Source organism: Cyprinodon tularosa, unplaced genomic scaffold (assembly GCF_016077235.1).
Source record: "Cyprinodon tularosa strain WSP-4 unplaced genomic scaffold, ASM1607723v1 ctg121, whole genome shotgun sequence".
Classification (NCBI taxonomy): domain Eukaryota; kingdom Metazoa; phylum Chordata; class Actinopteri; order Cyprinodontiformes; family Cyprinodontidae; genus Cyprinodon; species Cyprinodon tularosa.
The window spans coordinates 299724-326299 of record NW_024038015.1 but is presented as its reverse complement, the minus strand read 5'-3'; the positions used below and the strand labels follow the sequence as shown (position 1 = coordinate 326299).

At 37.3% G+C, this 26576-nt stretch overlaps 1 protein-coding gene across 1 annotated transcript in view; it reads left to right on the top strand.

The window, feature by feature from the left end:
* Positions 1–4554: 4554 nt before the first annotated feature.
* The window catches only part of slc1a2b (solute carrier family 1 member 2b), a 45798-nt gene continuing 23776 nt past the window's right edge, over positions 4555–26576 (top strand). The window contains exon 1 of the mRNA XM_038275341.1: positions 4555–4811. The gene's annotated coding sequence lies outside the window, so the exon portion shown is untranslated. The remainder of the gene's footprint in view (positions 4812–26576) is intronic.

Sequence of the window (26576 nt, the reverse complement as noted above, 5' to 3'; positions counted from 1 at the left end):
CAGTTTCAGCTGACGCTCTTGTAAGTGGCGTAGTAGCACAGGCACACTCAGTAGGGTTAAACAAGCGCACCCTTTCCGAGGCTGTCGTTCTATTGGCTGGAAAGGTTGCTAGGCAACGATCCAACTGCAGTCTGAGAGAGCAAAACAAATCCGCAAGCAGAGCCTACGGGTTTGCGAGCGTAACAGAGCGCGGTTTGTGCGCGAAGAGAAGGAGGCAAGCGAGAGGAGAAAATATCTGTGCAAGAAGGATTAAATCTGAGAGAAGAAACAAAGATTTGAGAGAGAAGAGAAAATATTTGAGAGAGAGCGCATGTTTTGAGTGTGAGCATTATAAGTTTTGAGAGCAAGAAGATGAAATTCTTTTCTCAAATTGAAATGATGTGCTCTTGCATTATGGCAGGATAATTCTCCCATATCTATGTGCCACTAAGATACTCTAATTAGAGAGCAGTAGTGAAACTTCCATATTGTGTTTTCATGGCCTAGTTTACCTGACAGGATGTTTACATAAATCTGTTTTTAGGCTGTGCACAGATAAGATTTTTTATGGAGGAACAGCTCTACCGTATATAAAATAAATACATAAATAAATAAATGCTCAATAAATAAATAAATAAGCATTCAATTAATTGCCTCCAAAAATACAATGAATAAATATGTAGGTAGAAATTAAATTAAATGGTGAGACATATATATATGTATCTCTTAAATAGCTTATTTATTTTTTCACCTTCTTTTGTAAACAGTTTTGTTTGTTACTTGAATCAACTGTTTAATTGAGGTCTTTTGTAGGGTTTTGTTTTCCCTAGAGATGTCCATTGAATGCAAACTCATAGCCATGTCTCGGTGTGTAGAACACTACACAGTACCTTTAATTTGGTTCTAATAACAGCAGATTGTTTACTAGTTTGTCTACTAGTAATTACTTTAGTTTTTATTTTAATATGCTGATCATAAAGCAATGTTTACACTGTGATATGTCATTGGCTGATCTTTAATAAATATTTTAACTAGTGTGTCAGACTCATTTTGAATTGATATTAGGTTGGTACAACGTTAAGTAGCTTCTGATGTAGTTAAGCTACTTTTAACACATTAGTGTAACTTAGCTTGCTATAATTCTTTAGGTGGTAGCTTTTGTGTAGTGAAGCTTAATTTATTGTTGAGTAGCTGATAGCTTAGCTCACTACACTGGACAAGTAGCTTGCCCAACACTGGTTTCAATGTAATATAGTGGACAGGAAATTTATAGAGCAAGTGAAAGCTTGTTTTGCTGTGAAATGCAAAAACACTCTGTTGGCATCGATAGCTGTGGATCCACCCAATTCTTCCGAAACTAAGTCTTGAGAGAGTATGCTAACCTACTCCAAGAGCTGCATCTGAATGACAGTTGGTTTTTGTGGTTCTTCCTTTCATCTAGCCGAGCAAAGAATACCAGAAGCTGTAACTGGGTGGGGTTTGCGCTGGAGCTGGGATGACAAATAATGAATGACTCCACAGATTTTAAAACAGCTTTTTAAAAGACAACTAAAATCATCTTAAGATCATTCCTCATTTAATCCTTTTTCAAAATTATTTACTCTGCATTCCATTTTGATTGAAAAAGCTTTTCTTCACCTATGTCACAACCACAACCAGTCCCTGATTGGCTGCCTTTACGTGATTTTATAGAAAAGTTCTGATTTTTGTACTTCTCCGGTCACTGCAAGGACCTCTCTCACCACATGGAACTCACTGCTGGCCTTGTCACTGTACTTGTCCGCACCATTTCATAGTGATACTATCTAAATCCACTCCATAAGACATGAGGCTGCAGCCAAAGGTGAATCAACAGTGTTAAGTAAAGCCTATGAATGCTTATGCACATTAGATCTTTAAGCTTTGTATTTTTAAAACATTTTCATGAGTAATCTGTGCGGAATGTTGAGTAAAACATTAACTCAGTACCATTTGGAACAATGTAACACATAACTAATACACTACCATCGCAATGTTTGAGTGTAAAAACAAAACTTTTCTTTATTTTTCTAATTGGTGTTTTAGTTTTACACCAGAATTAATAAGATACACACATTTACAAAAAGTTATCTTTTTTTTGTTAGGTCAGACAATATTTCCTTAACCTTCTGGGTGCCATAAACTTGTTTTTTGGAAAACCTAATACAACTTTTTTGTGGTCATTTTTCGTTAGCAGTTCCTTTTGCATATGGTTACCAGTTTACAAGATGACATTTCAAAATTTGTAATAACATCCATTACTGCGAGAGATTTAACAAGTAGTTTATTCATATAAAATTGCTCAGAAATAAGATTTTATGCAAGATTTTAAATTTTGAATGTTAATAAAGAAGACAAATTACCTTTAAGTACACACCGATAAAAAGAAATCAAGGATCTATTGATCTATTTGAGCGTTTTAGTTTCTTTAACACTATTGCTTCATGTCTTAAAGAGAACATGATAAGATTGTTTGGTTGCTATGATTGAAGACCTAAACAACTAGCATCTGCCAGATGATAAGTTTTTGGTTGATTAAAAATTACTATTTTAATGTACTTCGAGAACATAAAATTGTACAGATACTGCAGTACATAAAAATAAAAACAGTTGGAATGTTTAACTTGACTTGATCATAACTAAATGAATTTAAATTAAAGTTTTCTCAATGGTATTCTAGAATTGAAAAATGAGGCCACAAAAGTCACAAAGGTAAATCAACAAAAACCCACCATCATTACCTTCTTTTGTGTAAAGACAGATGATCAGCTTCAAACAATGTTCAAGAAATAATTAAAATTAACATAATGAGATATTGATAGAGAATTAATATTCCTGAAATAATGTGTTCCCCTGGTCCAGATTCAAGGTCCAGCAATACACCATTATTAGTTCATGATCATCAATCATCAATTGATAGCTTGAGAGATTGTATTTTTGCCTAAAACCTTACCCCTGAGTTTTAATTGATCAAATAGTTTCGGGGAGCAGTAACTGAGTAATGTTGAAGTGGAGCAACCAATTTATTTGGAATTAACACATCATTGTAGGCTGATGCTAAATCAAAAGCTTGGTGTGCAACAAAAGTTAAACAAGGTAGTCCCAAAAGGATCTTTTTTTTCAGTGAAGGGATGCTCATTGCTTTAGAAAACAGATTATAATTAAAGTTCTTTTTTTCTGGGTGGAATGACGTGGATGGCATAGTTGAGGTGACTAAGAAGTCCTAGGAACCGTTATCTTGCTCACTGACAGGAAACCAGCGAGCAGGACAATAGTCAGTGATTTTAGTGTTTAATGAAGAACAAAAACAAGCCTGTTGCAGAGATTGAGTTCAAAAACTATCCACTTGTTGCTCTGGCAACAACCAAACAATAAGCCCCACCAAAACAAAGGAATGTGTGGTAAATGGCAGGAGGAATGGGGAAAAAATTGTGTCCCTGTACACTTTGGAGAGGAGTTTGTGGAGAGGATCAGGACCCCCAAACTACTTGGGATTGGTACACACATCTCCCAGGACCTCACATGATCTGTTAACACTGTCACTGCTCAGGCATCTCTGAAAAATGCAAAACAGTACATTTTGAAGACATTAAGGAAAATGAAAATCTTCAAGATATATTATTTTGTATTGCTGCATTTATTATAAATGCTCTCAGGAAATGGTCTGCATGATCACTCAAGGCATCTTAGTGTGACAGAAAGGCTCCTAAGAGAGTGAAGGTCTCTAAGAGAGGTCTGCTAAAAAAATATAAGACACTGCTCCCCATACTGTCTGCCCTTTAACAACTGATGGCTGTGCTGATTAAAAAGAATCATATAGGGCTGTTCTAATCAAGAATGTGCTCTTTTTAAATTTCTGCCAGTTTTCATGTTGAGCCTTTTAGATTAAAGTATGTGCCCAAATGTTTTAGTTACATTTATAAAGAAATACTCTGTTACATTTTATTTAGCATGGGTTTCTAGGGTTGCCAATATTTTTTCAAATACTACAAAGATATGTATTTCATATGGTATTTCAACAACGCGGATATAGTTATATTAATCTGCAATAATATATTAATTAATTATTGATTTTAATCCAGATCATAATTGTGAGACGTGTTATAAATTGGTGTAACTTTGACCACAGGGACACAATGTTCTCTGCACATTTGCTTGGATTTTATTGGTGTTTAAAGCTGAAAAACTCCAGCTTAGGCTTTCATTTGTTTTTTTCTTATCCATTTGAAATAAAATCAGTCTAAAGGATTTATGTTGTATTTAAGAAAAACAGACAGACACAGAAAACGCTTATTACTTCTATGTTAAAGCTTGGATTCAGGCAATTACAATTCAGTGTGGTGGGTTCTGATCACAGACTCTGTACTCCCTGTGCTTCCTGTCCTAAACAGGTTTCGCATGAACTTTAACACTGAATGGTGTTTTTGTGAGGGTGATTAAAAAAAGGGAGAAAAATAAGGAGACAGCGAGGGGAAGAGGGAATGTAAGGCTGCATCTTCAACCGATGGGAGCTGACATTCCCATACAGAGAGGACAAAGAGGAGGGGCAGGGAGGAGGTAAATTGTGGGGAGTAAAGCGCAGAAGAGCGAGGAGAGGCAGAGCTCATTCAGTGGGAGCGCACAACTGCGGGAGCTGCTCGGATTTTAGTGGCAAAAAAAAAAAAAAAAAGCAAAAACGAAGCCGCTCTGTTTGGTGTGTGAAGCGCTCCTGTCCCGGACCGCTGCGCGCTCTGCTGTGGCTCACCTAGTCTGAAGCGGATGCGCTTGTAGAGTCTGCACAACCAAAACTTTTCCCATCCTGGTTCCCAGCTAAGGTAAGACATTTTTGGCATTTATTCTATTATGCAAACGACAGGGTGATCATAGGGGAAATAGATTTACCAGTTAAATCTGCAGGAGGACAAGGGTGGCATTGCTTAAGTTTAGATAATTTCAGACTACAATGAGTGTGAAAATGCATTTTTTGTTATTTTTTGTTATTTACACCTAATCAATGAAATAACAAGTAGTACTGAAATAATGACCATCAAGATTGAAGACTGACTTAGCCTAAATCAGCCACTGATCAGCAACTGTATATATATATATATATATATATATATATATATATATATATATATATATATATATATATATATATATATATATATATATATATATATATATATATATATATATATATATATAATTTCATCCACATATTGGATTGAGTTCGGAGCAAAGAAATGTGTAATAAAAAAGGGAGGACAAACTGTGCTTTCCCGTTGAGACTGCAGCTTCTGGCTAATATTGAAACACCTTTAGGTGCAGAGCCTTGTCCTCGTTTATTATTGTGTCTCTTGATTCTTTAACGTTGTTTAAATCGGCCAGCCTTACATTAAATATTACCGAGTTACTTTAATAACCCATCTGATAAGATTAGCTGTCAAATAAAATAGGGTTAAAGTTGCATCCAAATTGATACTGTTTGGGAATTAATTAACCACATTGCGTTTGAAGGACACGTGTTGCAGGTGGATTTTCAGCTTTAATATATAACGTTCCTTTTTGTCAACAAAATAAATGCAAGAATTCCAGTGAATAAAAGGTTTTTCAGTCGCATTTATATGTGAGAATATTAAATAGTCATAACCAAGAAAGGTACAGTATGCAGCTTTTCCTGTTTTGCAAACATTTTTATTCAGTTCTGTGTTAATTCATTAAGACAATTTAGAAAAATAAAATACAGGAATCGCTTCTTTTTGCACCTCGGTGACGCCACCCACCTCCCGATCCAATCAACACCATCCTTTTTCTCTCACATATTAACAAGCTGGATGCTCATGACACTCACTCACTCACAGAAACATACACTTTTTTCAAAGGTACAGTACCATAAATGTTACCATGGAAACCAAGTCTGTTCGCACCCTGAGTTGCTTTTAAATGGTCTTGCAGGAGCATGTGTCTTCATGCATTAGCAAATGCTCATGTGAACTCTTGATCAGATTATTTATCAGAGGATTGGGAAACATAAGTATTTGCATCTGTGGGCATGTTTCTCTGTTGGACCAGGGTGTCTGCGGCTTGTGTCCCAATTTCCTAATGAAAACTTGATGAATTGTAGTAACCTGGATAGTTTACAATCTATTGCATTTTGTCGTCTTCCCAGTGGCTGCTATCTTTTTGGCGTTTTCTGCCCAACATGAATGTACAAAGCAGACATTTAAGGCAAGCTTGGACACGCTGCAAAGCACAAAGTGTCATTTGGTATTAGCACATGTCTTTAGGGGTGGGTTGTTACATGCAAGCATATATGTTCACTATAAGGGGGAATGTAAAATTTTCCAATCTTATGAATAAATAGCAATCATAATGTTTATGTTTTACATATGTTCTATACATATTTGCTATCCAGGCCCAAATTTTAAGATGAAATGAGGACGGTTTAATTTCTGGGGGTCCACTGTGGTTAACCCTAACAGCCACCACTTTTTTTTTTTTTTTTTTTTTTTTTTTTTTTTAGCAGATGTAGGAGATTAATTATTTCATGGTTGGCAGAACTTCATTTCTTAATGGTGACCAAATACAGGAAATATTTTAAACATTTACCACAGAAAAACTGTAATTGAGTGATTTAATTGGTTACCAATGTGCATGCAAAATGTTTAATTAATGCTATCCAAGTATATTGTGTAACATGAATAAGAAACACATCTGGCATAGAAACATGTAAACGTCATGCATGCCTACAAACAGATAAATGTCATGCATGCCTACACATGCAAAGCATCATCAACTCAAATTCTTCTATCCATGTTATATAACTGTTGTCTGTCAGTAATTTAAATAAGTATATTGTGTTTATGTAGGTAAGGCATTTTAGAGAAAAAATTAGAACATCTGCTAAAATTCAGCATATAATGTTAGCAGGAAGGTTACAGATAGGGCAGGCTTATGTCTATTGTTTTAAGCTCCATTTTATATGTAGCTTTGATCAGTGCAGTGCTGTTGTAAAATAAATAAACACAAAAAAGAAGACGAGAGGTAATGAAACTCTTGTTTTAATATTTTATGTACATATCTCAGTTCGACAGAGCATGTGATTGAGTAGAGGCGTTGGGTCTCTCTTTCTTCAGGCTCTTTTGTGCTACTAAAGAATCCTGCCTATGGGCAAGTAACCAGAAGATGGAACATATGTTACCTGCCAGGGAGTGCAGTTAAAGCTTTCCTCTCACTGTTGGGAGGGAGATAGATTGTAGGCGCCACACTGGAAAAATTAACAAATCAAAAAAGTGGAAGAGAAAAAGACAGTAGAACCAGGAGAAAAGGAGGTGAGAACTCAGGTGAAATAAACAAGAGACTCAGCAGGGGAACAGTCACTGAGATGGGGGAGTTTGGACTTGTGTACGGCTGTGCATGACCATTGATGGAGCTTCTCTGCCATCGTTTTGGCAGTCTTTTACATGTAGTTTGAGTAATCCTCCTGGGAACATGCGCAAGATGCCAAAGTACCATCCAGCTCTTCTTTTCGCTCTTTACTACCCTGTTGCTTTTTTATTTCTCTTTCTCCTGCTTTTCCAGTGTCCCTCTTTTTACCCAGTCATTTAATTCCTTCCCAATTAACTTAATATCATCAAGTTTCATTTGTTTTCCTCACCACTGTATCCTGGCTGTGAATCTTCCCAGTGCTAAGAAGAGGGGGATCCATGCTTTTATGAGTTTGCCTATAGAATGCCTGTAGCCTGGATTCTTTCTCAGAGGGCCTGAACAGAGTGAGTCAATTCCCATGGACTGACCAAACAAAGAGCCTGCTTCCCTTCACTTCTGTATGACTGCACAGGAACAGACACGGAGGCATTCACCAGCAGGGCTGCTGCTCGGCGGCTACTGATAGATCTCTGCTTGCCATGGCTGAAGCGCTTCTTTGCCTATTCAATACGATGGATGCATAAGTTATGTCTGTAATTTCTGCAGGTGTGGTGGAAAGGAGCACTGATGTTCATTCTTTCTATATTAAGCCTGTTTGAAGGTTTGTTTTGATTTCATTTTAAGTAAACATAAAATACCATTGAGAAAAATCACATATTAGAGAGTAATATTAGGAATTCTCAGAGTGTTGTTTAAAACAAAGCATCCGTCAGATAACACAAGTAACGGGCTTTATATTCGCAGTTATGATACCTTCATATAGAATTCTGGAAGAATAGCAAACCCAGAGCAAGTTACTGCCAAATGGGGATTTTTGGTCTTAACACAAGACTTAACACAAGTCAAATGGTTTGGTCAAGAAACCCACCATTATGATAACAGGTTGCAAGTTCATAAAGGCTGTATGATAAGATTCATATATATATATATATATATATATATATATATATATATATATTTTTTTTTTTTTTTTTCTGAACAAAACTAACATCAATGTGTAGGAGTGGCCAGAGAAAATGTTTGAATATGATGAACCTGTGGATGTTGCTACAGATTATGGTGATGGCAAGGAGGCCTTCCAAATTAAAAAAATTGGAGCTTATCAATAACAATAAAACATCCAAATTAAATTGGAAACATGAAAGAGTCAATTAACCTAATAAATAGTAGAGATTTTTTTTTTCATTTTTTTTTTCAAAGATCATTTCTATCAAGACAGGAATTAATCATGCCTTTACAAATCTTGTGTCTTTTGAGAGAAGCTTTTCTAATATGTATAAAATAAAAGTTATTGACAAAATACACAGAATTGTTACCTTTATCTAAGTCTGTCAAAAACTGCAATACATCTTCAGTCCAGCAGGTGGAATAATCAGTTGGGTTAGTTGCAAACCCAACTGATTATTTCTTTACTTTCAGTGCTATGACTGATCATAACAGTGTTTGCTCAATTTAAAAGAGGCTATTTATTTGTTGCTATTGTCCAATTAACAAATGATAGTACACTAGCAACGTTAGTGTTACTGCAAATGATTAATTCCTTTCATTTTAAATTAAAGTATATACAGTAATTTGGAATCGAAAGCTTAAATAAGGATTTGCCTATTATTTATTTTTCATTAACGTTCATCTGTCCAGAGTTGTTGCATGATTCATGTAAAATAAATAACTAAAAAGGTTTGTGGCTGGCTTTTAAAAAATCCACTTTAATTTAGCTCTAGAAGGACTGTTTCATGGTCTCCCTTTTTGTGCAGACACTGATAATCTGCTGCCTTCTTTTTGTCTTCCCAGCATGTCTCTCTGCTTCTCCTTCCATTTCCTGCAGTTAGTCTAGTGGCTAGCCTCGATCAGCCGTAGCCTCACCATGCTTTGTATCTGTTATCCTCCCCCTGGCCACCTGTTGCCTCTACCCAGCCTTTAAGGCTGATTTATACTCCGAAACCAGGTCGTCTGCGTAGGTATCGCAGTGAACAAAAAGCCATGCCCGCCCTCTCCGCAGACACTCCGCTGTACCAATTGAAACTGGCCGCAGACAGTAGGCCGGCTTGTTCTGTTTTTATGACCGAAATTGCAGAAAACAACTCGTGAAGATTGACCAGCTAGAAGATCGAGGTGCGCGAGAATGCTGGGATCCTTCTTCCACTTGGATCCCCGCTATTTTTCACCGTCATGTCCCTCCGTTGTCGGACTAAACTCGCCCCCACTTCCTCATCGCCTCGGCCGTATATAGACCCACTGCCTATAGCGCAGACCACGCTTCAAAATTTAGCATAAATCAAAAATGTCTGCGTCAAGCTCACTGCAACACATTGCTGCAGGAGTATAACCAGCCTTTTAGTGCTGCTCCCCTGACTTATCTGATCTTCTGCTGTGCTCCATTGATCCTAAGCAGTTAGTCTCTAAAGCTAGCCTCTGTCAGCTGTAGCCTCTCCCCTCGCACAGGGACAGCTTCCCCAGTGGATTAGAGCAAATTTTTTGTGATCTTTATCCTTATGTGTTGGTAGAAGTTTTCATGGTATTCATAAATCATTGTGACTCACATCACGTAACATTTACTGTGAGTTTTGTCTTATTGTCCATCTCTGTGGTTACTAATGATGTTTACCCCTAAGATTGAGGCAATTGTCTAGACTCGCACTTGTATGTGTGATTACACCTTAATGCTGTCTATAAAATCTAAATCATACAGTCAACCTTTTCAGGAACATTTGGTCATAACCGCGTCGTTCAATAGAATGAAACAATATTGAACTTTAAGAAATATATTGAACCACTATCATTAACTGATTTCTACTTCTTAGCTTAGTTCAAATCAGCATACACAGGGAACTTCCGTATTCTGGTTCTTGATACGTCATCTTTTATACAGAGCTAACAGTTAAAGTTAGTATGGAATGCCTTCAAGCTAAAGATAACGGCTGAAGTTAGCTTTGCCAAACTAAACTACTATACACAGAGAAATGCTGCAGAGGAGTGATTCCCCAAGTGGTTCTAATTGAAAATGGCGCTGATTCACTTTCTTTAGTGCTTTAAGAATCAATGGGGATTTGTACTGGGCTGAGATAGCAATGGTTGTTCACTCATTAATTGTATAAATTACAGCTCGCACTTGGGAGTGATTCGCACTACAGATTCTATCACTTGCCCAGTGGTGAATTCGTTCACGCTGTCAGGCTATGTTTTGGCTATAACGAATCATGCTTTTATTCATGCAGTATACTCAAACATTATAGTATTCTCAGATTCACTTAATTTAAATGCTTTTCTTTTCTTTATTTTTTATTTGTTTTTGTTTTTTAAAGGACTGTAAAACATAAAATAAAAAACATATAAGGTATATACTTAGTAGGAGCATAGTAGTAGTTTTGATAATTCTCATTTATACAGAAAACTACACTGTACTCAGGAAAAGTACACCAAAGTGCAGCAAGCTTGTTGATACACAAATAGTTAAAAATAGTGGAAATTCATGATCTAATGTATTTGATGAATAAAAAGAAGATAATCAAAATATTCAGTATTGGACTAGCAAATTACTCATCAGAGATGATCATGTGAAACCGATCAGTGAATATAGTTATATTTATAGTTTAATATCTGGTTATCTTTTTGAATCACTAAATCTCCAATTTTTTGATTCCTACACTCACAGAAATTATATAATTATTATAATTAAAATCATAGGTTTACATAATTAAAGTGGGAGTCTAGAAGGGTTAGAGTCAGCATGTATGACCCTGTTATCTCATTTGCCCTTTCAACACTGTAATTGTCCTCAAATTCTGATATTCCCAAACCTCCAACATCCTATTGGTGCTACATCGGAATTCAGGTCAGCAGGGGTGGGGGGTGGGGGTGGGGGTGTGTGTCACGGAATTGCTCCCTAAGTGATTGGTAAGACATAGAGGAGGTAGAGCAGGAAGTGGGTAAAGGGTGGGGGTCCCATATTTGTTTTTTCTCTCCAGTTCCAAAGACCATGCCACTGTAAATAATCTGCCTATTGTGCTGCTACAAAGCAACCATAATGAAGCACATGAAGAGATTTCTTTGAAACAAAATTGTTAATCTGAACATTAGACACAAGATTAAGTCTGACAGATTCACACATGGAGCTTTATTTAGTTTATGCTGGGGCTATCTGTGCCTTACACATGTTGTATAATCTGAAAATGAGAAAGGTGACAAACAACCATATTTTAATCACAGATTAAAAAAAATAATAATAATCAAAGCAATTGGACCCCCCAAAGAGAAAAACAAGAATATAGTGCTTATATGTGTTTGAAAATGAAATAATCCAATAGTGGCATGCACTTCGATGCAATTCAAAATAGTATATTTGAAAAGTTGTCAAGTTTCTTTAGTATCTCCACCTGTTTTGTGAAAAAAAAGAAAAATAAACAGGAATGCGATTTAGTTCTAAATGTCTGTTTGCACATATTAGAATTACAGTTGTTTAGATGAGATAGACTCGGCTTAAATTTAGGACTGGAAACAGCAACAATCTTGATAAGAATATAATTTCTGATTGAGTCATAGAAAGCTAAAGTTTTACTGTACACATCAGCATAAGCATAGTATGAAATGTTGTAGTAGTTCATAGGGAAATGCTAGAATCCGATGTTGAATAAAAGTGGTCCAAACATTAAGCCTTGAACAACTATGCATGTAAATGCTGTTTACAAAGATTTAAAATAGCAAAATGATGCTAACTTGTCCCAGTTTTTATGAAAAAAAAATCTGATGTTAAGTGTAAAGCACAAGATCTACAAACAGGTTTAGAAAATGCTTGAGTCTGATATTGGCCAGTAGGTATTGTGGCATCCAGATAAGCTTCCTCCTCTTAAGAGGTTCGATCCCTTATTGAATAAGAGAAAAGAAAACTAGATTCAGATTAATGAAAAACAGATAAATGGATATACTGTAGACATTATATCATATTCATTGCCCTGTTGGTTTTAGAATTCCCCATGATAAAGCATCAAAAACTCTATGAACCTAAAAAAGTTCTTACTGATGATGCATCCCCCCAAACACATATAAGCAAACTGTTTTATTGCTCTCTTTACTCCCTCTTCCTTGAAGTCTGAGCCTTCTTTCTTTCAATTTTTACCCTTTTTCACTATTCCACAAATCCTCAATTAAGTTTGTAATGACCCTCAAAGGCAGGTTTGTGTGCATCTTTTGTTCAGACTTGGGGATCGACTGGCATCAGTGTTCCCTCTCGGGTATGCAAATAGCCTGAGCTGTGGGAGAGTAAGGCAGAGTTGTCAATTACCCGCTTAATCACGAGAGCTCCACTACTTTCAAAAATTTTAGGGAGCAAACATGGGACATGCATTAGAACTTCAACTTTAAACACAATGCCCAGACTCAGAACAGTAACCCTCAGCATCCATGTCCTCCCCTCCTCTCTCAATGTTGCTGTGGCCTGTTACTTTCAGGGTCTGTCACCCTCATCCAACACCCATTTGAAAAAAAAGCGCAAGCCCTAACTGCCTCTGTTCACTTACATAGAGCCCTGACCAATCTACCCCTTCCAGTGATCGGTCTATCCCATCCTGACAAGCTTCAGTTGATAGACCCTACACTGTAGATCTTTTTACCTCACCCCACTCATCCAGCGGAACACACAGCAGTGCTGTTCACTGCCCGTTTGTCAGTCCCTTTTTCAGAAGTAAAAGAGGAGAATAGAGGAGGGGGAGTTGCAAAAACAAAAAACGGAGGAAACAATTAAGTTTTCCCTCCTCCCTATGAACCCCATGTTAGCAGTTTCCCAGCTCCGGATTCTGTGAACCAACTTGGGGCCAGTAAAGTGTCCCATTATTCTAATAGAGCTGGCGTGTTCCAAGAGCGGCTTGCCTCAATGGCTAATGAACACAGAGAGGGGTTTGTTAGGGGGTTTTGGCTCGCTGCATAATGTTCTGGTTAATTGGGAACTCTATCTATCTATCTATCTATCTATCTATCTATCTATCTATCTATCTATCTATCTATCTATCTATCTATCTATCTATCTATCTATCTATCTATCTATCTATCTATCTATCTATCTATCTATCTATCTATCTATCTATCTATCTATCTATCTATCTATCTACCTACCTACCTACCTACCTACCTACCTACCTACCTACCTACCTACCTACCTACCTACCTACCTACCTACCTACCTACCTACCTACCTACCTACCTACCTACCTACCTATCCATCCATCCATCCATCCATCCATCCATCCATCCATCCATCCATCCATCCATCCATCCATCCATCCATCCATCCATCCATCCATCCATCCATCCATCCATCCATCCATCCGTTTGTACTGGGTAAAAGTTGGCTCTTGCAATACTGAAACATGCTATAATATTGTAAAGCAATGTTTACTGTGCTTGTAAATATTTTTTAAAACATGTTTGTAGAATGATCACTTTATGAAAATATCCTTGTATTTGGGTGGGGTGTGAGGATATGGTGTCTAAGTTACAATTGACATATTCATAAGATCCATTTTTCTTTTTATCTTCAGTGATTTACTTGGGAGTTTTACTGTATCAGATTTATAATACGAAACAGGCTTCTGACTCAGCTTCTGTTATTTTAATTGCTCAAGTGCATAAAAACAATCCTGTAACAATCCAAACAAGGGTACGTGTTGTGGCGCTAGGGTAAAGCGCCTAAACTGACAGTATAGTAACGTAAACTGACACTGCTGCTTACCTGCACTTTAAAAAATCAAATAGTCTAGAGAGCTAACAAAATTTCTTTTTGTTTACACTTGTGTGTATAAAATGACAAAATAATTAAAAAAAATCTGTCTCTAAGTACAGTCTTTAGCATGTGTTTTACTAAACAGGGGGGTTACACAACAGGGGATTACCGTACCCTGTTTTACTTCAGTTAAATTTAATGGCCTCCTCCAATAAGATGCCGAAAACAAGAAATCTATAAAAAAAAATCAACAAAATCAAAAAGTAGACTTTAAAGTTTATGATCTATAACCAAGACCAATAACTTGTCAGGTTAGGAAGTGGTTAGTTGAGGATGAACTCTTATAGGTTTAATAAAATCAAAAAGGCAACAGAAACAAAATCCAAGAACCAAAATACAGGAACCAGGGGGAAAAAAAAACATGTGGAGCCAAGTAACAAGAAACCAGCAAAGAGTCATTAAACAAGAGGTGTATATATGGGAGACAGAAACAAAGGCAGGAATGATTATCTGATAAGAAGCAGTTGTAGACAGATGTCACCAGAAGGGGCTAAGGGAAAGGAGACTGGCACAGAGGGCAACCGAGAGCAACTCAAAAAACACTGCTTAGATATAACACAAAATGGAAAAGAAACCAATGACTTATACAACTAATGTGCAGCAGTGATCAAATTCAACAAGATGGGAGAAAATACATGGTGCAAAACTCAATGATATGTAAGTTCAGGACATTGCAAAGACAAATATATATAGATAGATATAGAAAATATATAGATATAGAAAAGACAGAATAACAGAAATCAAAGTGGAACTAAAAACTTAAAAAGAAATAAACAGACGTCCACATAGGGCACAATCATGACACAACTATTTCAACCATATGATAGGTTATTGAGCTCAACCACGGAGTAAAAGCACAATCATGACCACTAAGGATTATATCAATGGGTTCTACAGAAATTTAAAACAACATATATTATCTGACATAAGTAATCCACTTGAAGCTTAAACATCAATTTATATCAAAGTCAGTGGTACCAACATGCCTGCTCAAAACACATAGGTTATTCTTTTTGGCATAGCAATGGTCATAAGCATATATTTCAGCTTTATAATATTTTTTAATTTTCTCATGCAATAAGCATTGTATGTTTGCAAGAATGCCCTTTAGTCAACACTGCGGGGTGGTGTGAGGAGAGCAGGCAATGGCTACTGGTTCCGGCTGTGCTTTGTCCCCAAAGACTCTGCTGTTTAATTACAAAGAGAGCATCCAACCTATTTTAATCCATCTATTCTCTATGCAAAGGCAACCTGAGTCCTCTGACTTAAATTGCAGCAGACTGAGATTTAGGATTCCAAATGGCTATGTCATATTATATTGCTTGGGTCTGCATGTGTAAGTTTGCATTTCTACAGTGGGGACTGGTTGGAAATGGACGGTTTCCTGCGTGATTCCTGTGTGATTCCCACGTGAATCACGTTGTATTTCCTGAGGCCAGTTTTTTTATTTCAAAAAGAACTGCAATGTACCCGGACAACCACCAGGTGGCGCTTGGGACCTCTGCCGTGCTGAGGGTGACGTTTGTGGGCCTGCAGTCAACTGAAAAGCAGGTTTATTGGGGATCTTGGTGTGATACTGTGCTATTTTATTTTGTTTTTGATTAAAATAAAGTTAATGAATTAATTTAACTGCATAATCTTATTTTATGAAAATGGTTGCGTAGTTATAGATACACCTCCGATCTTATCTGAGAACTGTTATTTCTATTTATCTGCATCGCTATTATTTAATGAAAAATAAAATTAATTAAGTTGGAGCCGGGGATACGGACTGTAGCGCAACCAGAGAAAGGCGACAGAGACAGTGCTGCGGCTGGTGATGTTGAAATTAAAATCATATCCAAAGTTGATTCCTCATTAAGATAAGCCAAAGTTATTCAAAAGGGTATGTAAGAAAATATATTTTCTTTAGTTTTGTAAAATATAAGGGCCGTTGAAAGCTTTGTTTTTGTGTGTTACTTTCTTGCCGTGCAATACGTGACACCCCTCCCAGTCTGGTCAAGTAGCAGACTGGGAGGGCTGTCACGTGTTGCGAACTTATAGCGCAGTGGTTAAGCTGAGTGGTCTCCAGATCAACAGCTCGTGGGTTCAATCCCAACTGTGGCCGAGTTGCCTTAAATGTTTTTTTTATTTTTTATAAAGCATCTTAAAGCTACAGTGTGTAATTTTCAGCGACATCTAGCGGTCAGACTGCAGACTGCAGCAACATGAACGTCTCCCCCCCACCGCTTCTCCCCCCCAACAGTACGGCGAGCGTTACGGGACAAAATGTCTTCCACGACGTCCGCATCACCTACCTTCTCAAGTGATGAGGTTTGTTTACATAGATAATTTTACAGATAGTATTTCATTAGTCTGTGTAGGGTATAGATTTCATGTAGACTTAAGATAATAAATATACCCGTTATTTTTTCTACGTCGTTGTGACGTTTTGGTGAGCTGCTTTGCATGGTGATATAAACAGACGAAGTAATTGTAGTCATTAGTTTAACAGCGAGATTGTGTTCGCTGGAAGAATATATATTCCCCGTTTACAGAGTCCAAGTCTTGTTTGTGGCACGGGGGTTACAAGGCAAGGAAGAGGGAAAGGAAGAGGGCAGAGAGGCCGGGGTGAGCATGCAGCTGGGGCCAGGTGAGAGAGGGGAGCCAGCGGGGTGAGAGCAGAGGAGGAAAGGCTTGAAGATCTCCAAAGGAGCCGGAGAGAAGTAACCGAGGTATATATCCAGAAAATTATTTTACAGAAAATTACTGAATCATTACCTGTGAAACGTCAGGGACGTTGCTGAATAAGTATACTGGAGAGTAACAGCATCATCACGCAGCATGTTATTGTTTTAGACAGGTCTGAGCATCCTGTACTCCAAAAACTGCAGTGATATTAGACAATTGTGTGTATAGGATTAATTACCTGTCCAAGAGAAAACTGGCAACTTGAGCGTCACTTTGAAAACCTTTTTCCTCCATCAGTGACTTCCATCGTGTAAATGCCGTGCCAATGTTGATCCGTGTTTTTTGTCGTTTCTTGTCACTCTTGCGTTTATTCTCGTCGTGTTTCCGCTTCTTAGATGACGGGGGTTCGGTGTCCGCCGCTTTTCGTTGTGATACAGAGTAGGCATGATCCTCCATTCGTCTGATGTTTGGCCACACAGTGCCAAACAGTTTGCAAAGTCACTCACGCCTGCCGCCTTGTTTACCTTTCTTGTTACCGAGGCGCAGTATACCTGCTTCTTCTTCTTCTTTGGTTTCAGGCAGACTAAACGCTTCTCAGGCATAATACTGCCATCCACTGTTCAGTACCGTCTCAGTTCATCTCTCTCAACTTGCCGTAGTTATTTTCGAGCGTAATGGGCGATCTCGCAATCGCTAGTTTGTTGCCTCTGCGCTGCCGTAGCGCAAAGATGTCAGCCTCCATGGCTGCGAGACCCGCTCCTATGTAATTATAAATAACGAATTCTAAGGCAACGCAAATGTTATGGTTAAAAGGCTGAGCTCATAGGTGATGATAAATAACATAGTTATGTATAATATATTAAATTTCTGAATTTATATGCCTGTAATTATTACACACTGTAGCTTTAATGCACCTTTTTCCTCCCTGTTTGCACCTCCAGTAACTTCTATGCCAATATGTGACGAGTGAATTTCTCCGCTGTGAGATCAATAAAGCTCATCTAATCACATCTACTCCAATCTAAATAAATAAATAAATATACACATGTTCAATAAATAAATAAGCATTCAATTAATTACCCCCAATAAATAGTGAAATGATATGTTCTCATAATAAATCATTTATTTAAAAAATGCTGTTATGTTCCTTTTTTTTTAAATTCCTTTTAAAATGCTTAACTATTTTTATTCTTTTATTTTCTTTCAAAAAATCACTAGATAACCACAAAAAAAAAAAAAAAATCTGTAAATGAATTGTCTTGACAAATAAAAACATTTTGAAGATATAAAAACTGTAAAATAATAGGAAATAAAATATGACTAGAAAGGATTCACAAAAAACTGAATTTTAAGTATTAAAAAATTAAATATATAAATGTTAAAGTATTGCAATTGTTTCCAAATTAATTTTTCTTTGCACCAACCAAAGGGAAAAAAAATAGAAAAAAAGCATCTGAATTTTCTTTTTCTTTTTTTTTTTTTTGTGGTTATCTGCTGCGGACATACTGTAAGTGGACTGGTCATGTTATTGTCCGACTGATGTGTGGGTTATACAGGCCAAACATCTTCCCTTGCCAACCCAAATAATGAAATCGTTTTTTTTTTTTTTTTTTTTTTATCTTGACGAAAACCAGAAATATGGTCTGCCTGCATTCATCAACAACTTATGTTTGTGAGACCCCCTACCCCTCAGGACCCCCGCCTAATCAATGCAAAAAATAACGACAAATGGCTTTAGCAGGTTATTCAGAGTTGACGCGGTACTTTGCAGACAACTTACTCTCTTGTTCTCTGACAATAGAATTCAACCACCACCATTTACAGAGACCCCCTCCCCCTCACAGCTCAACTTTGTGGTTTCAACACTGCAGCGAAAGTTTCCTGATATGGGGAAGAGTGACTTGAAGGACTGCATTGATAAGATCAACGAATTTCTCCGTACAACACGCAAATCATCCCAACGACTCTCAATGTAAACCTGTTCAGTATTCATCACAATAAACACATTTTCTCTCATGCTCTTTTCCCACTTTGTGTTGTTTTAAAATCTAATCTGAAATATAGAAATAGAAATTATAGAAACAAAATGTTTCACAGCAGTTTTTTCAGGAACAGAATCAGGTTTATTGACATTGTCAGAGAAGGAGTTCACAAACTAGGGATTTTTTTATGGTACAATCGTGCAAGATGACACATATAAGGGTAAATAGAATTATAAAAATATCTAAACACTGTGGCAATATATAAGCAATATCTATACCGTATATCCAGGTCTGGGACGGATTTTAGCAGGGGCTTACCGGGGCTGCAGCCCGGGGCCCCGGCATTCCCGTAGGATTTATATTTTTGTGAATGGATAGTGTTAGAATTTACCGTATTTTCACGACTATAAGCGCACATAAACGTCTTTTTATCCCTTGAAATGTGCGGTGCTCCCTTTGGTAAGGAGACCAGGTGGGGTTTTTTTCCACTCATCAACATCGCTGTTGATGCAGAAGCAGCGAGTTTAAAAATAAAATTAATAAAATTGAACAATATCACACCAAGATTTGTGTGTTTTGGTGAGACGTTTCCTAGCTTTCTTTAGTCTGTCTGCTTCCCTGATTATGACCAGTTTTTTGTCCTGTGGATCAGCAGTCAACTGAAAAGCAGGTTTATTGGGGATCTTGGTGTGATATTGTTCAATTTTATTAATTTTATTTTTAAACTCGCTGCTTCTGCATCAACAGCGATGTTGATGAGTGGAAAAAACCCCCACCTGGTCTCCTTACCAAAGGGAGCATCGCACATTTCAAGGGATAAAAAGACGTTTATGTGCGCTTATAGTCGTGAAAATACGGTAAATTCTAACACTATCCATTCACAAAAATATAAATCCTACGGGAATGCCGGGGCCCCGGGCTGCAGCCCCGGTAAGCCCCTGCTAAAATCCGTCCCAGACCTGGATATACGGTATAGATATTGCTTATATATTGCCACAGTGTTTAGATATTTTTATAATTCTATTTACCCTTATATGTGTCATCTTGCACGATTGTACCATAAAAAAATCCCTAGTTTGTGAACTCCTTCTCTGACAATGTCAATAAACCTGATTCTGTTCCTGAAAAAACTGCTGTGAAACATTTTGTTTCTATAATTTCTATTTCTATATTTCAGATTAGATTTTAAAACAACACAAAGTGGGAAAAGAGCATGTGGGAAAATGTGTTTATTGTGATGAATACTGAACAGGTTTACATTGAGAGTCGTTGGGATGATTTGCGTGTTGTACGGAGAAATTCGTTGATCTTATCAATGCAGTCCTTCAAGTCACTCTTCCCCATATCAGGAAACTTTCGCTGCAGTGTTGAAACCACAAAGTTGAGCTGTGAGGGGGAGGGGGTCTCTGTAAATGGTGGTGGTTGAATTCTATTGTCAGAGAACAAGAGAGTAAGTTGTCTGCAAAGTACCGCGTCAACTCTGAATAACCTGCTAAAGCCATTTGTCGTTATTTTTTGCATTGATTAGGCGGGGGTCCTGAGGGGTAGGGGTCTCACAAACATAAGTTGTTGATGAATGCAGGCAGACCATATTTCTGGTTTTCGTCAAGATGAAAAAAAAAAAAAACGGATTTCATTATTTGGGTTGGCAAGGGAAGATGTTTGGCCTGTATAACCCACACATCAGTCGGACAATAACATGACCAGTCCACTTACAGTATGTCCGCAGCAGATAACCACAAAAAAAAAAAAAAAAAAAATTCAGATGCTTTTTTTCTATTTTTTCCCCTTTGGTTGGTGCAAAGAAAAATTAATTTGGAAACAATTGCAATACTTTAACATTTATATATTAAATTTTTTAATACTTAAAATTCAGTTTTTTGTGAATCCTTTCTAGTCATATTTTATTTCCTATTATTTTACAGTTTTTATATCTTCAAAATGTTTTTATTTGTCAAGACAATTCATTTACAGATTTTTTTTTTTTTTGTGGTTATCTAGTGATTTTTTGAAAGAAAATAAAAGAATAAAAATAGTTAAGCATTTTAAAAGGAATTTAAAAAAAAAGGAACATAACAGCATTTTTTAAATAAATGATTTATTATGAGAACATATCATTTCACCATTTATTGGGGGTAATTAATTGAATGCTTATTTATTTATTGAACATGTGTATATTTATTTATTTATTTAGATTGGAGTAGATGTGATTAGATGAGCTTTATTGATCTCACAGCGGAGAAATTCACTCGTCACATATTGGCATAGAAGTTACTGGAGGTGCAAACAGGGAGGAAAAAGGTGCATTAAGATGCTTTATAAAAAAAAAAAACACATTTAAGGCAACTCGGCCACAGTTGGGATTGAACCCACGAGTTGTTGATCTGGAGACCACTCAGCTTAACCACTGCGCTATAAGTTCGCAACACGTGACATCCCTCCCAGTCTGCTACTTGACCAGACTGGGAGGGGTGTCACGTATTGCACGGCAAGAAAGTAACACACAAAAACAAAGCTTTCAACGGCACTTATATTTTACAAAACTAAAGAAAATATATTTTCTTACATACCCTTTTGAATAACTTTGGCTTATCTTAATGAGGAATCAACTTTGGATATGATTTTAATTTCAACATCACCAGCCGCAGCACTGTCTCTGTCGCCTTTCTCTGGTTGCGCTACAGTCCGTATCCCCGGCTCCAACTTAATTAATTTTATTTTTCATTAAATAATAGCGATGCAGATAAATAGAAATAACAGTTCTCAGATAAGATCGGAGCTGTATCTATAACTACTATCAATCTATCTATAAATATTTTCATGAAATAAGATTATGCAGTCCCAATGTTAAATTAATTCATTAACTTTATTTTAATCAAAAACAAAATAAAATAGAACAATATCACACCAAGATCCCCAATAAACCTGCTTTTCAGTTGACTGCAGGCCCACAAACGTACAGACACGGTGTCTCTGACTAAAGGAGCTGGTCAGCTCCTCTTTTTATACAGGCTCATGCGTGAATGTCCAACGAATAACTCCAATTGTTGTTTCAAAAATAGAAAACCTGGTTTCATTACTTTACATTCTAACATTCATTACTTTATAAAAAAGCGATAATAATTATAATAAAAAAAAAAAAAAAACATTTAAGGCAACTCGGCCACAGCTGGGATTGAACCCACAGTCTATTGAACCAAAGACCACTCAGCTTAACCTCTGCGCGATAAACTCGCAACCCGTGACACCCCTTCCAGTCTGCTACTCGACCTATGTAATTCTGACTCATGGGACGCCGAAATGGAGTCAGACTGCCACCTAGTGGCTATAGTAGTCACATGTTTTTCACACAATACGTGAAACACGCGGAGCGTGAGTGAAGTGTCCATTTCCAACCAGCGCCCACTGTATTTTTGTAAATACAAACTTTAAGAGTTAGTTTCAAATGTGCTGGATCATTTAAATAAATTTTAAATCTGAGAGTGTATGAAATAAGTTAAGTGATCTATATTGCAAAAATTGATAAAGGAAATGCAATCCATGGAGCCTGCTGCTCTACAATTTATTGATAATGTAAAAATAGTTAACATGACAGCACTAAAGAAAACACCCTTTTCCACCCTTTCCTACACATTTCTTTATTATTTTTAATTTCCCTTTCCATTCATTGATCTACATCCTTTTATTCTTTAGACAAACCTTACCTATTCCTCTCCTTTGTTTCAACCCACTCCCAAACACAAACACTGCTACTCATCTTTATTTGCACTAAATTATTGCTGTCTCACTTCTCTCTGCCTTCCCTGTCAACATCACAACGGGTATGCTGAACCATGGCGGTACTTGTGGAGAGGGGTGTGGTGGTGATTTAATGAGCTCCTGTGGGGATCGTACTGAAGCCATCAAAGGCGAAGTTTTGCTATATACTGTTGCATGTTCAGTTAAGCAGAGGCACATTTCCTATAGTTCAGTGATTCTTTCTTAGATATAGAAAGCAAGAAAGAGCATCTAGATGTTTTTTTTTCTCTGCCTTAAAACTAATCTGAGCGATAGAGACAAGGGAATAGTGGACTGATACTTTACTTTAGGAGGATTTGTATGATGGGCATCTAGAGTAAGATTCTGAAATAATGAGACACCGATGTCAAGGTTATGGTAAACTGGAACAGGGAATATAAATTTCAGGTGCTTAGTGATAATGTCCTCAAGTTGTGGCTGCTCAACTGACCTTCAGCAGTGAAAAGTTTTTTTTTGTATGAATTATATGCTAATAAACCTATCTCAGATTTATTGCAGTCCTGTCACAGCAGAATATCATTATATGCTGATGGGACATAATGACTGTGATGCTATTTGCATCTGAGAGAATTGCACAGTCGAACAAGAAGACACACAGACCTTCTCCAAGGATTCCCTCATTAAACATCTGTCTATATCTATAGATAGATAGATTATCTATCTATCTATCTATCTATCTATCTATCTATCTATCTATCTATCTATCTATCTATCTATCTATCTATCTATCTATCTATCTATCTATCTATCTATCTATCTATCTATCTATCTATCTATCTATCTATCTATCTATCTATCTATCTATCTATCTATCATCTAAACATCTGTTATTCATGTAGTTTTCAGTTAAGAGAAATTAGTTAAAGAGTGTACACAGCAGCACAAAAGCAATGATTTTTCAAAAATGTAAATTCATAGTACGAGTGTAGATGTTATAGGTTGAGGTTTTACCTAATGGCATCTTAAAAGCTGCTTTTTAAAAGGAACTCAATCTGCACTTAAGTCAGTGTAATCCATTCTTATATGAGTCAAAACTCCAAATGAGGATTACTGTTTCCTACATCACAGAACAACAAGAATAAAAGCTGTACTTTTTCAGGTCAATCTTCTTAGTCAGATGGAGCTCTAGACTTTGACTCGACTCTCATCTTTCCTTCATTAAGGGTTGTTTAGGTTTTTCTGGAGGGGACATCAATGTGACAAAATGAGTGAATTTGTGACTGACTATATAAACTGACTGACTATATAAACACTATATACTGACTATATAAACATCTGTGTGGATAACACCATCCCAACCAGAACAGTGAGATGTTTCCCCAATAACTAACCCTGATGATCATGTGATATAAAAGAACTAACATTCAAGAGAAAATGAGTTTCTACGGAGGGAGAGAGGGAAATATTGAGTATACAGTAGCATCTTAAAGATTAGAAAACGCAAGGAGGCATACAGGAAGAAGCTGGAGAGAATGCTACAGCAGAATAATTGTAGAGATTTGTGGTCAGGAACTGATTGCAGGCTTCAAACAGAAGGGAGATCAGACAGACAGAAATCTGGTCAGAGTCAATGAACTTAGCACATTCTTCAATAGGTTTAGTTCAGGAACAACCTCAACATCCTTCTCTCCTACTCATGGTCATACAGACATCTCCCGATCCAAAGTTTCCTTGTCACACCTAATTTTTCATCTTAGACATATGCCATGGACCCTCCTGCTTATAATATTTTTTTTTTCTCAGCAAAATCAAAAGATGGTGCTTTCTTTTGTCTCTCCCTTCCACTGGTCTGTTTCCAGAAGTCAACTGGAGAGGCAAATGGAGAGACGAAATCACAAAAAGGCATTCAGCTCAGATGGTGTCCAGAAGCTAAAGTTGTAAAGGCCTGTGGAGAGCAGCTCTGTTGAATATAATACCAAATCATCAACCTTAGCCTGACCAAGCAGATGGTTGCATTGATGTGGTAGATCTCCTGACAAGACCTTAGTGGCATCGGATGAAGGAGTTTCCCTGCAACTGAAGGGTTGTTGGTTCAAGCCCTGGCTCCGGTGTTCATTGTTGTTGTGTCCTTGGGCAAAACACTTCACCTGAATTGCCTACTGATGGTGGTTGGAGGGACTAGTGGCACCAGTTTTCGGAAGCCTCGCTTCTGTGAGTGGGCCCCAGGGGAGCTGTGGCTACAATATAGTTTGCCACCATCAGTGTTTGAATGTGTGCATGAGTGGTTGAATGACTAAATGTAGTGTAAAGACCTTTGCTCAAGTCCTTTGACTAGAACAAGGGCTATACAAGTACAGGAAATGTATCGTTTACCATTTTGTTCTAGTACCAAAAAGAAATTCAGCCAACAGTCCTCAATGACTATTGATTTGTTGCTCTGACATACAATATCAAGAAGGTCCTAGAAAGACTCATGTTAGTTCACATAAAAAAAAAAAAACAAACAACTATCAGGCCTCTTGAATTTTGCTTGTTGCCATGGAGTTGAAGATGCCATAAGACACCTGCTTCAACAAAACCACTGTCATTTACACAAGGCAGAGAGAACTATGAGGATCCTGTTCTTCGAGTCTCCAATGCAGTTAATATGATACAGCCTGATTTTCTTTGTAAGAAGCTTCAGAAGACTGAGATGGAGGCCTCAACATTACCCTGGATCAAAGACTATCTGAAAGACATAGAGTTTGTGATAATGAAAGTTCAGTTATAAAATTAAAGAGTCACCAGGAATAGCACTCCTCCAACTTACAGTGCATGGCAGACTTCTGCCATTTGTAGAAATACTCACATGACCCTGGAAATTATCATCTGACCCTGAATGTGAATAAAACACGAAAGATGACTGTAGATTTCAGAAGAAATAGAAGCAAGCTGATTACTATTTCCACCATGGGAGAAGTGGAGGTAGTGAAGGAGTGAAAATAGTTTAGTGTTTATCCTGTCGAAAGGACTTGACTGCAACTGTGAAACCATCTAGAAGTAGGAACAGAACAGACCACAAATTTTAAGGAATCTTGAGTCCTCCAGCACTACACAACAACTTTTTTTTACATTTGCGTTGCAAAATCCAATAAGGCACTAGTTTTGGCAGTGCCCTGCAGGGAAGAAGAAACTGAGACAAGCTTTTTTAATCCAGTAGTTCTCGATGCATGTTTAAAGTGTCTGCTTGCTACCAGTGACCTGGCTTAAATAAATAAGCAATCTGCAGCACCTGATGCCTGCTGAGGAGTCTATGTAATCATTTCATTCAGGTCTGCTGCAACAGAGGCTAAGTTCAGACATTTCTTTTGCACATATGCGACTTGAATTTGATCTTTTCATGACAGTCTGAACAACCCAGATCCAATTTTTTCCAATGCAACCCAGGCCACATTGCTATGTGGTCCTGAATTTGATACGTATCTAATCTTTTCAAATGTGACGTGTTTGGGAATGGCCAGGTCGCATTTATCCATCCTGTATGCCATTAATACTCGAGAAAGGTCACTATTCTGTGTCTTGCTATGCATAAGCGGCAACAAAAACAACAACCATGGTGGACGGTAATGTGGAGAGCAGCACTTTCAACCATCTTGAAAAGATTGTGTTGTGTTGGCTAAGGTTGGAAAAGATTGATGTGCTCCAGCAGTACCATCCATGTTTACCTCCGTAAAGACAGAGCTTGCCTGCTTGTGACGTCATTGCGTCCTCCACTGTGCATGGTGGACACAAGTTTTATGAATGCAGTTCACACAGGAGATCACATACAAGTCCAAATATTTGTAAAAGTGAACAACCACGCAAAAGAATCAGACTTCACAAAATTGAACGGACTTGAGCATTAATGCCGGCAATGTGAACGTAGCCGGAGATACATCTAAAACATGCAGGAGGATTAGGGTTGAGAACCACTTTTTAAATCAAAATGAAAGAGAGAGAAATTTATATTAACAAAGGATCAAGTAGGT